The sequence below is a fragment of the Mustela lutreola genome, chromosome 2 (genome assembly GCF_030435805.1).
Source record: "Mustela lutreola isolate mMusLut2 chromosome 2, mMusLut2.pri, whole genome shotgun sequence".
Classification (NCBI taxonomy): Eukaryota; Metazoa; Chordata; class Mammalia; order Carnivora; family Mustelidae; genus Mustela; species Mustela lutreola.
In genome coordinates, this window is record NC_081291.1 from 100,092,731 (window position 1) to 100,108,000 (window position 15,270).

Genomic DNA, 15,270 nt, shown 5'->3' on the forward strand with positions numbered 1-15,270 from the left:
TTTAGGATCCAGGCGATCATTTGGATTCATTCCAAGGAGAGTATTTTTTTTTTCTTTTTAAACTTTGGTCTGTAGCTGCACATGTGTGTGACTTTAATCAGTTTCTCCCACAGCTTTCTTGCCATTTAAGCTATTCTATACTTACTGACCTTTTCTCAAATCAGATGGGTGGATCTTGTTTGTGATAGGGACTTTAGCTCCATCAGCAGAGAAATATTTTACCTGAATGTGCACAACATTGCCCTGGGAGAAGAAAATAAAGGCTCTTCTGAAAAGGCAGCCGGGGAGTAAGATGAGTTCATTGCCCCAGTGCCTCCTGGGGCTGTTCCTTATCAAAGCATGTGATTCTGTATCAAAAAAACGTGACCATGGAGAAACACTTAAAGACTTGCAACTCTGTTAGACTCTCCTCCAGTTTCGTCCAGTGCTTTTTTCTAGCATCTCAGTAACCAAGATGACTCCTCACCAAGACTTAGAGCCTGAGTCTGTCTTCTCGAGAAGTCTTCTGCAGAGACACTTGGTACCTGGTGGCCTGATGCCATCTTCTGTCTCAAGGTCCGCCTGGCCCTGTGGTCCCGATGGTGATGTGATTGTCTCTGGTGCAGAACTGAGTCAGAGGGGCAAAGGTCATAGCGTCACAGACCTCCCCGGAACCAGACAGTCTAGGTTGCGGCGAGTGATTAGGCCACAACAGAGACTGTTGCTTTGGGAGTAAGGGCTTCATTCCTTCCTCCACTTGTTCTATCAGCAGATATTTTATGAGTACCTACCTTGTGTTCAATTTGTGCCCGGAACCGGGAAGCACACCGTGGGCCTTCACAGTTTGTTAGCAAACTCAGTTATGGAATAGATGTCACAGAATTGAGGGAATGAGCTCCTGAAAGTTCAGAAATTGCCCAATATCCTTCACCAGGAAGTGATGCTCTTCTTGTATCTGCCTCAGAATCTTAGAACACAGTGAACACAGTGGTGTTTTTGAACCAGCCAAGAGGTGATGAGAGAGTACTTCAGACGTTTAGACCTTTAGAGCAGAACAAAACTGTTAGCTAATTATAGATACATTTTTCCAGAACATTCTCCCTAATGGGAAGAGATGTCGTGGGAGGTGGGAGCCCAATCCAAATATTTGTTTCTTTCCTCTCAGTGTATCAGTAAATCTTTCCTTCCCCTCCCTTCCTTTGCCATCCGTTCCCTTCCATTCCCTTCCCTTCCGTCCCTTCTCCACCCCTTTATTTCTGTTCCTATCCTGCACCAGAAATAGAGATACTCAGAAGCTGCTTTTCCAGAATGATGTGAAGCTTGCACTCCAATCAGGACCAGCCCAAGGAACTGGGGCTCTTGGCTTTTGGCTTTTAGCATCCTCCTCTGTCCTTTCTGGTCTTTTCTCTCTATCCTATGTCCATCTTCCTTCTTGCTTCTCTTCCTCAGCTTCCTCTTCCTTCAAGCCCCTTCCCTTAGAAACCTAATTTTCCTCAAGAGTTTAGGCACTTTTCTGCATTTCTCCGTGAGGCATTTGGATTCTGAATAGAAACTGAGGAGGCCATGTTCAGGCAACAAGCTCCTTGTATTTATTTGGAGCTGGAGTGTAGGAAAGAAAACCACATCCAGGGAACAGTGGGGTTGGGGGGAGGCTACTTTTTGGGTACCCTTCACCAAGTGGGGCATTGCCTTCTCCTTCTGCTCTAGACTGTGGACTTCCTAAGGCCAGGCAGGGGATTATTCACATCTGTGTCTCCAGAATCCAGCTGGAGAACCAAGCTGGTGCTCAGAATGGGCTCCTCTGGAGGAAGAATGAATTTGTGCACAGCATCAGGCCTCCTCCCTGGGACTTGTGGGCACCCACGTTAGCTTATGGCACCACTGCTTGCTACTCTTTGCTTCCTCCTCCTCCATCTTCTGTTTTTATTCACTTTGCTTTTCCAGTAAATCATCAACCAGCACATGAGATCCATATGATAAATTTTTTGAAATTTTTTTTCTGTAGCATGATACATTTTTCCTAATGGTTCATGTATGTTTGGGGAAAATGGGTAGTATTAGTTTGTTGATTATTCAGTTCTACTTAGAACTTTTAGAGCAAGATTGTTACTCATCTATATCCCTCCTTATTTTTTTCTATTTGATATATTGGTTTCTGAGCAAGAAGTGTTAAAATCTCCCATTTTGATTATAGATTTTCTGTTTCTTCTTTTGGTTTCTGTTTTTTTTTTTTTTTTTTTTTTTTTTTTTTTTTATAATTTTTTATTTTTTATAAACATATATTTTTTATATACATATATTTTTATCCCCAGGTCTGTGAATCACCAGGTTTACACACTTCACAGCACTCACCAAATCACATACCCTCCCCAATGTCCATAATCCCACCCCCTTCTCCCCAACCCCCTCCCCCCGGCAACCCTCAGTTTGTTTTGTGAGATTAAGAGTTTTGCTTCATGTATTTTTAAGGTCTGAGTCAGGTGTATTAAAATTCATAATCTGTATCTTCTAGATGTTTATCAGGGTGAAACGTTCTTCTTTGTCCTTTGATTTTTTTTTCCTTTTTGGTCAATATGTTTTCTGATATTAATACTATTAACACCTGTTTTCTTTATCATTTGCCTTATACATATTTTTCTTTTGAGGTTTTTTTTTAAGTAGAAAAGAACAGATATAAAGAGCACATGTATTCACACACCAAGAATTAATAACTATTGACATTTTATTCCTCTTTCTCTTTTGTTAAAAAATGAAACATCGCAGTTAGAGCTGAAGGTCTCTCAACCAATGTTCCCTATCTCCCCCAGACTTCCTTGAAGCATCTACTATCTTGAGTTTGGTGGGTGCCATTCCCATATGCTCCTTGTACTTTTACATACATGCACATCATTCCTAAGCAGTATACAATCGGATTTTGTTGTTTTAAATCTACGTAAATGATGCCATACTTTATTTAGGATTCTGCACTTTTCATTTTAAATGTGTACTGTGTTTTTAAAAACCACCATGGGGTATGTAGACATTGTTCTTTTCTTTTAATTGTTATGTAGGTTCTATCATATAATAATACACTGCATTTTATTTGTTTATTTACTGATTGATGGACATTTAAGTAGATTCCCAGTTTCCACTCTTATAAACAAAGCTTCCAAGCACATCCTTGTACAAGTCCCCTACCTGACTGATCATTGCTAGATCTCTCTCCAGACTGCCGCGCCATTTCATGGGGAGCTCCTCTCAGGTGAACACCAGTAAGCAGGATCTCTGAATTGTGGAATATGTGCACCTGCACTGTTACTAGATACTTCCCAAGATGCCTTAGTTTGGTTGGGCCATTGATAGTCTGACCCCCAGAAACCTAGGAGAGGACCCCTTTTTCCAGTTCCTCATTTGTATTTGATATTGTTGATGCTTTAAAATATTTGCTCATCTATCAAATGAAAAAATATTGTTTGTTGTTTTGATTTGCATTCCCATGAGGTTGAATGTGTATATTGGCCTTGAAACATTCCTCCTTTTGGGTGGGGTATCATTTTTCCATTCCTTAGATAATTTTCTTGTTTTTTTCAGCCTAATCCATGACTCGTTGATTTTGAAGAGGAGATTTTAATTTATGAAATAATTTTAATTTCTGAAATATTTGAATATATTGTTGACATCTTATTTTATGTTTTCATTTACAGTAATATTGTTTCTTTTTCCTATTCTTTGTTGTATCAGTAAGGTTTACTTAGTTCCATTTTCATTCTGTGTTTACTGGGAAATTTTTATTGTCAATATGTAAAGGTATTATGCCATTCATATCTAGAATTAGTAATACCTTCCTTTTAATCTGGAGTCTGTCTTCAGGCCATCATTTAGAGAAAGGTTGTAGATGGAATGCTTTCTGAATTCTTGAATGTTTGAAGGTAACTTTAGTCAGTTTTCATATTGAAATGATTTTTTGACTGGGTATAGAACTTTAGGTTCAAAATATTTTATTTGATTTCTTTTTAACCCACAAAACATTAGTTATTTCTCCATTATTCTCTTGCATTTACTGTTGCTCAGTGAAGTGTGTGTTTATATGATTCCTATTTCTCTACATATTATCTGTTTGTCTCATCTCTGGGAATATCCAGGAATAAGAATTCTTCTTAAGATTATGAAGTATGGATTATTTGCCATTTATTTATAATCTATCATGTAGTTCACTGATAGTCTTTTTCAGCTGACTTAGTACTTGGTTCATTTTTTTAATTTTGGGGACTACTACTTTGGGAATTGTCTTCTATTTATTTTTTTCCTTTTCTTGGAGCTTCTGGTGCAGAGTTGATTTTATTATTCTCCTCAGTCCATAGCCCATTTGCTTACTGGTCTGTGTATAACTTCCCTTGTTTAATTTCACCATTTCTTTTCTCTCTTATCACTAATTGACACTTCCATTCCTCCTCTCTCTCCAATGGTAGCCTTTCTAATGTTTTTGGTGTTTATTTTTGCTTTACATAGGGCTTTTGTTTATGTACATATTTCTCCTTCCTTCCTCCCTCCCTCCCTTCCCTTTCTTTTTTAAAAAAGATTTTATTTATTTTAGAGAGAAGGAGGGCATGAGCGAGTGAACAAGGGGAAGAGCAGAGGGAGAGGGACAAGCAGACTTACCAGATTTATCCCCCAAATGTATGTCTACTACTGGTACTCCCATCACCAGTGAACAGAAGTCATTGTATCCTAACATTCTGTCAACACTGGCATTATTGAGTTTTCTAATTTCTAATAAGAACATAGGAGTCTCTCCGTTTAATTTGCATTTCTCTAATTATTAAAAATTTTAGTGATTTCAGTTTTCTCTTTTTTTGATTTCTGTTCTTATCATTTTCCTCATAGATTTTTCTGTTGGATTTCCTGGTATATGTTTTGTTGTTGATTTTTTAGGAGTTCCTCATATAGTCTAGAAATTAGACTTGTCCATTTAATACAAGACAAATATATTCTTCCAGTCATCTGCCTATAGTTTTGTCTGTGATGTCTGTCAGTGAAGAAAAATCTTTAGATTTTATTTAATCAAATCCATTTTTATTTATTTTCTGATGTATTGTTCATGATTTGTGGTTTGGGGATTTTATTTAAGAAGTCCTTTCCTGGAGCATCTGTGTGGCTCAATCAGTTAATAAACATCTGCCTTCAGCTCAGGTCATGATCCCAGGATCCTGGGATGGAGCCCTGCATTAGGGTGCCTGCTCAGTGGGGAGCCGATTTCTTCTCCTTCTGCTGCTCCTTCTGCTTGTGCTCTCTTTCTCTCAAATAAATAAATAAAATATTTATTTAAAAAGTCACTTCTCTGGGCACCTGGGTGGCTCAGTTTGTTAAGCACCTGCCTGTGGCTCAGGTCACAGTCCCGGAGTCCCGCATCAGGCTCCCAGCTCCATGGGGAGTCTGCTTCTCCCTCTGACCTTCTCGCCTCTCATGCTCTCTCTCACATAAATAAATAAAATCTTTTTTAAAAAAAGTCATTTCTCACCTTTAGAGTACAGAGGTTTATTATTTACTGCCAACTTTATAGTTTACATTATACTCTTAAGCCTTTAATTTTAATATTTGTCTATTGATTCTGGTGGTTCTTCTTTCCCAGAGATTTTAAAATGACCAGACTGAAATATTTAGCAAGTGTGTGTGTGTGTGTGTGTGTGTTTAAATGTATGTGAATGACATGGTGTAGCCCTCTTTCTGTTCCTTTCTTTTCTTGGTCGCTCAACACAGTGTTTTCCAAACACTATCCAGGTAACTATACATATCTTAACATGATTCCTTTTGCTATCTGCTTTGTGTGCCACTACCATTTCTTTTACCCATTTTCTTAATGATTAATTTCTAGGTTGCCTCCACTCTTGGCTGCAAGAAACAGTGCTGTGATAAGCAGTCCTGTATATGTTTCTTTGTGGGGCTGTGCACCAATTTCTCCAGAACAGTATGAGGAATGGAATTGATAGGTCATAGAGAGTATGCGTACTGCGTTTCACTAATTGCTTCCAGATTGCTCTCCAGCATTACTGTGCCACTCTGCATACCCACTGGTGTCGAAACAGAGTTTCTTCCCTTGTATGTACCATCGCTGTCATTCGTAATTATCAGATTTTATAATTTTTACTACTCTAATGGCGTCTTTATGGCTTGGTTGCTCTTTTTCTTTTCTAATTTTTATTTATTTTTAAATTTCTTTCCAGTGTTCCAGAATTCATTGTTTATGCACCACACCCAGTGCTTCATGCAATAGTGCCTTCTGTAATACCCACCACCATGCTCACCCAACCTCCCATGCCCTGCCCCTCCAAAACCCTTAGATTGTTTTTCAGAGTCCATAGTCTTTCATGGTTGGTCTCCCCCTCTGATTTCCACCAACTCCCTTATGATTGCTCTTTTTCTAATTACTAATGAGGCCGAGTATCTTTTCTTAAAATTGTTAGTTGTTTTGGTTTGAATTGCCTCCTTTTTTTTTCTTTTTTAATTTATTTTCAGCATAACAGTATTCATTATTTTTTCACCACACCCAGTGCTCCATGCAATCCGTGCCCTCTATAATACCCACCACGTGGTACCACAACCTCCCACCCCCCGCCACTTCAAAACCCTCAGATTCTTTTTCAGAGTCCGTAGTATTTCATGGGTGACCTCCCCTTCCAATTTCCCTCAATTCCCTTGATTTGAGAATGTGCCTTTAAATTCTTGCAAACATCTACTCTTGACTCGCCATTGGTCAATTTACTTTGTCCAAGGTATCTTTTGTTGCATATTGTTTGCCAGAATAATGCCTGGATACTTTGTTCTTCCTGCTGCTACCATGAATGGCACCTTGTTTTCTGTTATAGCTTGGTTGTTGCTACTATGGAGAATATATTGATTTTTTTTGGAAATTGATCTTGTCTCTGGCAACCTGGCTAAACTCTGATTATTTCTATCATTTATTTGATTTTATTGCATTTTCTATGTAGGTAATCAAATCATATGCAAATAATGAGAGTTTTGTTTCGTCCTTGCCTATATTTACCTTTTATTTTTTATTCTTGTTTTACTCTGCAGGCTGGGGCTGCTAGTACTAGACTGAACCTAGTTAAAGCAGTGATCACGGGCATCTTTAATTGGTTGTGGATATTAGAGAGAACATGGCTAAAGCTTTTCCATGGAGTATGTTTACACCATGTTTTAATCTATGGTTGTTGTTAAGATAAGGAGGTTCCAGCACTTCCTACTTTTCTGAGAGCTTTTATCTTAAATAGTTAGACTTTTATCAGAAATATAGGCTGTGTTTTTTTGTACCTAATGATACACTTGTATAATTTTTGTAGTCCATTAATGTGTGAGTATAGTAATTTTAAAAATTTAATTTCAATATAACACATACTTGTAAGTACACTTTTGGATTCAGATAACTAGCTATTATTCAGGGTCTTGTTTTCTTTCCTTATAAGGTCCTTATCTGGCTTTGGAATCATGGATAAATGATTCCAGGCTCACAAAATGAGTTGGATAGGCTTCCCTCTTTCTATTTTCTAGAACAGCTTGTATAATACAGACTTTAACAATTTCTTAATTGTGTTGGCCTCTCCTTAAAGCCATCTAAGCCCCAGATTTTTCTTGGTAGTTGAAGAGGGCAGTAGCAGCAAGAGTAGTCTTTCATTATATAATTTCTATTTCTCTAATGCTTATTTTATTTCCAGTTTGTCTTTTGCCACAGTTGGTGCTGTAGATTCTTTCCAAAACTATCTTTTACTATAATATGGATTTTTTAATAACTTAAAGGATTATTTTAAACTCAGTTGTAACTGAGATTATTTCTTCTTTTTTTATCCTGAATTTTGCCTGTAATTTTCTCCCTTTCCCTTTTGTAAGTTTTATTAATGTCTTTTAACAAAACAGCTTTAGTGTTTTCTATTTGCTTTGATTTTTCTCTATTATCAATTTCTGCCCTTACTTTTTCTTATATTATTTTCATCTTTCTTATTTTTTGTTTGGAGATACAGTTTTTTTGTTTGTTTGTTTTGCTATTCCCCAAGCTTCTTAATTTACATGCCAACTTTATTTGTAGTCTGATAAATGTATTTAAAACTGTACATTTTTCTCTAAATACCATTTTAGCTGCCATGTATGGGTCTTACATGCATAACTCAGATAAAAGTATTTAATAATTTTTAATTGTAAATTTTAACTTTTAGTTGTGCTAATACTTTTTCTTCGCTAATCAGTCTGAGAAGGGTGTGTCAAAATCTCCAACTAAAATTGTTGACTTAACTATTTTCTCTAGTTTATTGATTGTTACTTTATATATTTTGATTCTGTATCTTCAGCTACATATATGTATGTAATCTTTATGTCTTATAAATGCTGTAGTCCTTTTACTAGGGCATAGTGTTCTTTTTTCCCTCTTTATTAACTTTTGCCTTAAAATCTATTTAGTCTCATATTAAAATTACCACTCTGGTTTTCTTTGGGTTCGTATTTGCCTGTAGTGTCTTCTTTTTCAATCCTTTTATTTTTAAACAGTATATATTCTTTTCTTTGAAATGTTTTGTTTTGGGCATTGTATTATTTGATTTTTTTTTTAAAAAGACCCATTCTGACAGTCTGTCTTTTGATTGGTGAATTTAATCTGAGTACCAGGCTTACTGTACTGCTATGTTGAGATTTATTTAAAGTTTTTTTTATTTTTTGTTTTTTACTTACTCTCCTTTAAAAATGATTTTTATACATTTTTTCTTTTTCTTTTTTCTTTTATTATTTTTTATTATGTTATGTTAGTCACCATACAGTACATCATTAGTGTTTGATATGTTCCATGATTCATTGTTTGTGTACAACACCCAGTGCTCCATGCAATATGTGCCCCCCTTAATACCTACCACTGGGCTAACCCATCTCCCACCACGTCCCCTCTGAAACCTTCAGTTTGTTTCCTGGAGTCCATAGTCTCTCATGGTTTGTCCTCACCCTCTGATTCCCTCCGCCTTCCCTTTCCCCTTCCTTCTCCTAATGTCCTCCATGCTATTCCTTATGTTCCACAAATAAGTGAAAACATATGATAATTGACTTTCTCTGCTTGACTCATTTCACTTAGCATAATCTCCTCCAGTTCCATCCATGTTATTGCAAAAGTTGGGTATTCATCATTTCTGATGGGTGAGTAATATTCCATTGTGTATATGGACCACATCTTCTTTATCCATTCTTTTGTTAAAGGGCATCTCAGCTCTATCCATAGTTTGGCTATGTGGACATTGCTGCTATGAACATTGGGGTGCATGTGGCCCTTCTTTTCACTACATCTGTATCTTTGGGGTAAATACTAGTAGTACAATTGCTAGGTCATAGGGTAGCTCTATTATTAGCTTTTTGAGGAACTTCCACACTGTTTTCCAAAGTGGGTGTACCAACTTGCATTCCCACCAACTATGTAAGAGGGTTCCCCTTTCTCCACAATCTCTCCAACATTTGTTGTTTCTTGCCTTGTCAATTTTTGCCATTCTAACTGGTGTAAGGTGGTATCTCAGTGTGGTTTTGGTTTGAATTTCCCTGATGGCTAATGATGATGAACATTTTTTCATGTGTCTGTTAGCCATTTGTATGTCTTCTTTGGAGAAGAGTCTGTTCATGTCTTCTGCCCATTTTTGACTCGATTATCTGTTTTTTGGGTGTTGAGTTTGAGAAGTTCTTTATAGATCTTGAATATCAGCCCTTTATCTGTTCTGTCATTTGCAAATATCTTCTCCCATTCCATGAGTTGCCTCTCTGTTTTGTTGACTGTTTCTACTGTTTCTTTTGCTATGCAGAAGCTTTTTTTTCCTTTTTTTTTTTTTTAATGCAGAAGCTTTTTAACTTGACAAAGTCACAAAAGTTCATTTTTGCTTTTGTTTCCCTTGCCTTTGGAGACATGTCTTGAAAGAAGTTGCTGTGGCCGATGTGAAAGAGGTTACTGCCTATGTTCTCCTCTAGGATTTTGATGGATTCCTGTCTCACACTGAGGTCTTTCATCCATCTGGAGTTTATCTCTGTGTATGGTGTAAGAGAATGGTCAAGTTTCATTCTTCTGTATGTAGCTGTACAGTTTTCCCAACACCATTTGTTGAAGAGACTGTCTTTTTTTCATTGGACATTCTTTCCTGCTTTGTTGAAGATTAGTTGACAATAGAGTTGAGGGTCCATATCTGGGTTCTCTATTCTGTTCCATTGATCTCTGTGTCTGTTATTGTGCCAGTGCCATGCTGTCTTGGTGATCATAGCTTTGTAATAGAGCTTGAAATCAGGCAACATTATGCCCTCAGCTTTGTTTTTCTTTTTCAACATTTCCTTAGTGATTTGTGATCTTTTCTGGTTCCATACAAATTTCAGGATTTTTTTTCCATCTCCTTTTGGATTATTTAATTTTCTCCTTTCCTAAATTCCATTGGATAGGTCAATTTTTGTCTGCTGGTATGAAAGTTGTGTATCTTGTATTTACTCTCATGTGGTTGTTTCTAACTTACCAACTGTGCTTATTATCACTTTCTTCTACATCTTTCTACATTTTTCTCCTGAATATGACAATCTCCTATGCCCTCTCTTACTTCCTTCTGGTTTTCTCCCTCTACTTCCCATCGTATCTGTCATCTAGAATTTTAGTTCTGGAGTTTCACAGATACCCCTTTTGTTTCATTAGTATTTTTCTTATTTAGACTAAAATTAACTTTATTTATTTACGCAGCCTTATATCCCTTAGCTAGTATTACCAGATGAAATATAAGATGTCCAGTAATATTGCATAGGACATACTTATACAAAAAATTCATTGTTTATCTGAAATTCATATTTAACCAAATAAATTATTTTTGTTACTGGTTCCCTCCCCCCATCCATATCTGATGACCCTATCCATATTTCATACAAACCCCTGGTATCTGTTTCTCTGAGTGTCTTCCAAGAGTTGTTTTTGATGGGTATTTATGTGCAACAAAGTATATGGGTCTCACATGACTGAAAGTGTCTTTATTTCACCCTCAATGTTTCAGTGACATTTTTCCCGGATATAGTATTCTGGGTCCAAGTTCTTCTCTTTCAGCACTTCAAAAATAACAGTCTCTATCTTCATGTTCACTGTCTTGTTGAGAAGCTCATGGCAATTTGATGCCTTTCTTTTTTTTTTTTTTTAAGATTTTATTTATTTATTTTGGGGGCCAGGTAGAAGGGCCAGGAGAGGGAGAGAATCCCAAGCAGACACCACACTGAGTGAGAAGCCCCACGCCAGGCTTGATCTCATGACTTGGAGATCATGCACAAACTGCGCCAAAACCAAGAGTTTGTTGCCTAACTGACTGAGCCACCCAGGTGCCCTGATGCTTATTTCTTTGTAGGTGATTTGGTTTTTTCTTTCTTGTGGCTCTAAAATTTCCCTTGTTGTCTTTGATGACTTATTCTCACTGTACTGTGAAGAGATTTTTTTTTCTTCTTTATATTGTTTTTCCAGGTCCTTTCCATCTGAGGCCTTTCTCTCTGTGAAATTCTTTCTTTCTTTCTTCCTTCCTTCCTTCCTTCCTTTCCTTCTTTCTTTCTCTCTCTCTCTCTTTTTTTCTTTCTTTCTATGTTCAGTTAGCCAGCATATAGTACATCATTAGTTTTTGGTGTAGTGTTCAATGATTCATTGGCTGCCATTCTTTCTTCAAATATTTCTTCCTGTTTTCTCTCTATTTCTGGGAGCTTACTTGTTCTGTGGTTGACAGTTATTCTCTTACCCTTCTTATCTCTGAATTTGCTTTCATATGTGCCAGTCCCTTCACGATGCTGTCTGTGAGAGCTACTCAACCTGATCATTGAGTGTTCAGATTCTGTCTTCAGCTGTAACCAGTCTGCTACTCCACTCGTCCATTGGGTTCTTTTTTCTAATTAATATGTGTGTCATGCCCAGGATTTCTATTTTGTGGCATCTGGTTCTTGCTTTTTGTTTTGCAGTATCCTCTACATGTCTTTGAGAAATTTAATATGCCGATTTTAAGTTGTTTTATTTGCCCATTGGTTTTATTTCACCTGGTAGCGATTGTTCAGTCTGCCTTTCCCTTATAGTGGTCACATTCCCAAGGTTCCTTTGTATTTGTTCTTGTCATCTCTGGGGGTATTAGTTGCCTTTTCTGGTGATGTGGGGAAATAATAACTGAGGAGGGAGGCTTCTTCCTCCTCAAGTGTTTGCACAAGGGGGAAATGTGGTGGATGTATCTCAGAGTGAGAGAAGTCTGGAGTTACCCTGGCACTGCTGATTTGCTGAGACCTGACCTTCTCAACCACAGCTGGCTGGCCACTGGGCTGTCAAGGGTGGTGATTCTTCAGTGTATACTTTTTAAAATTTAAATTCAATTAGTGTATATATAGGACATCATTAGTTTCTGTTGCAGTGTTCAATGATTCATCAGTTGTGTATAACACCCAGTGCTCATCACATCACATGCCCTCTTTAATGTCCATCAACTGGTCACCCCATCCCCCTACCCATCTCCCCTTCCACAACCCTGAGTTTGTTTCCCAGACTAAGAGTTTCTCATGGTTTGTCTTGGTGTATACTTTTTATTTGTTTTTGAGATTCTCTATCTACTGATAAATGCTATTCATACTTACCATATGCTTCTAGAAGCCTCCTTCTAGTAATTTCTTTTTTGGGGGAGGGGTAAAAGTGGGTATGGGAGAGAGAGGTGTGTAAAAACAGCATGCACTACAGACAGGAATCAAACAGGAAAATGGACTCATCTTATGTTGTCTAAGCTCCTGGCTTCAGTTGGAGGCTGATGCCCAGCTCAAGGGCCAGGGAAGGGATCCTCTCACCTGGCTTCTCCAAATGCTATGCCCTAAACCTACTCTGATTGTCACTTCCTTCCACCACCTATCCTAGATATCTTTGAGCTTGGGAGTTGCACCATATTTCCCAATGGTCCCTGTTTAAGGTCTTTGATTGGTGTTACTTCCACTGGTCCAATCCCATCTATGTTTTGCCTTTCAACAATTGTTATTTTCCAGTCATAACTAGAGCCATATTTTGTTCTTCACTGCTCTGGTGTGTGTGTGTGTGTGTGTGTGTGTGTGTGTGTGATTTTTTAAATTAGTTTCATAAGTAGAGTTTAGTGATTGATTACTTGCATATAACACCCAGTGCTCATTATGTCAAGTGCCCTCCTTAATGCCTATCACCCAGTTACCACATCTCCCCTCAAGCAACCTTTAGTCTGTTTCCTAGAGATCAGCATTTCTTATGGTTTCCCTGCCTTTCAATTTTCATCTTGTTTTATTTTTCCTTTCCTTTCCTTATGTTCATCTGTTTTATTAAAATCCACATATGAGTGAATCATATGGTATTTGTCTTTCTCTGATTCACTTCACTTAGCATAATACCCTATAGTTCCATCCATGTTGTTACAAATGGCAAGATTTCATTCTTTTTGATGGCTGAGTAATATTCTATTGCATATGTGTCTCATATATATGTATTATATATTATATAATATATAATATAAACAATATATTTAATATTTAATAAATATAATATAAATATATAATATATATTATATGGATAAAGAAGATATTATATATATAAATATATAATATATACAATTTTATTTTATTTTTTTAATAAATTTTTTATTTTTTATAAACATATATTTTTATCCCCAGGGGTACAGGTCTGTGAATCACCAGGTTTACACACTTCAAAGCACTCACCAAAGCACATACCCTCCCCAATGTCCATAATCTCACCCCCTTCTCCCAAACCCCCTCCCCCCAGCAACCCTCAGTTTGTTTTGTGAGATTAAGAGTCACTTATGGATTGTCTCCCTCCCAATCCCATCTTGTTTCATTGATTATTTTATATAAATATAAAATATCTTCTTTATCCATTCATCTGTTGATAGACATCTGGTTTTTTTCCATAGTTTGGCACTTGTGGACATCTGGGCTTTTTCCATAGTTTGGCAATTGTGGACATTGCTGCTAAAAACATAGGGGTGCATGTTCTCCTTCAAATTACTATGTATGCTTTGAGTAAATACCTAGTAGTGCAATTATTGTGTTGTTGGGTAGTTCTATTTTTAACTTTTTGAGGAACCTCCATACTATTTTCCAGAGTGACTGCACCAGCTTGCATTCCCACCAACAGCGTAAGATAGTTCCCCTTTTTCCACATCCTTGCCAACATCTGTTGTTTCCTGAGTTGTTAATTTTAGCCATTCTAACTGGTGTGAGGTGGTAATTCACTGTTGTTTTGATTTGTATTTCTCTGATGCTGGGTGATGTTGAGCATTTTTTCATGTGTCTGTTGACCATTTAGATGTCTTCTTTACAGAAATGTCTGTTCATGTGTTCTGCCCATTTTTTGACTAGATTACTTGTTTTTTGGGTATTGAGTTTGATAAATTCTTCATAGGCTTTGGGATACTAGCCCTTGATTTGAAAAGACATTTGCAAATATCTTTTTGCATTCTATAGGTTGCCTTTTAGTTTTGTTGACTGTTTTCTTTGTTGTGCAAAAGCTTTTTATCTTGATGTGTGTGTCATTTTTAAGGATTTGTGGAGGGATAAGCAGACACATGTGCTCAATGTGCCATCTTCATATAGTCTCTATAGACTATGTTATTATTTTTAAAATTAATTTATTATTATATATTGTATTTATTGTTTTTATCATTGAACTTATGTTATATATTGTATTAAATATCAAGTAGATTGAAATTGCACTGAACAGCAACCCAGTAACCATTAAGTTGTGAATTGATCTATAAAACTTGAGGTCCAAGAAAGGTCACCTTTTGTGGGTTGAGGCTCTTTTTCCCTCCTCTGAGAGGAACAGGATCCCAGGGCTCTGACAGCTCCAGAAGCTCATGGTGGCAAGCCCTCTTGTTGGCAGTCCCCATAGCATCTTCTCAGAACACCTCTGGGATGACCTGCTAGGTCTGTTCAAAGGCAGCAGCTCTGCTGTCTCTATCAATTGCCTCCCATCCTTCCACGGCAAGCCTGGCTACAGGGACCTCTCTGTAGTTGGCAAGGAGAGAGGACTTAGAACTTGAAGTCTGAACCACCCTATGACCACCATGACTTGTCACTTTCTGATCTTTGTGCACCAGTGGATGTGAGTCCTCCTGCCCATAGAAAACTGACCTCTCAGCCTTAGGATCTCTCTTCCCTTCCCCCTTCCTCTTCCTTCTCCCTCTTCCCTTTCTCCCCTCATCTCCCTTCCCCCTTCCTCTTCCTTCTCCCTCTTCCCTTTCTCCCCTCATCTCCCTTCCCCCATCCTCTTACTAGTCTTCCCCTTCT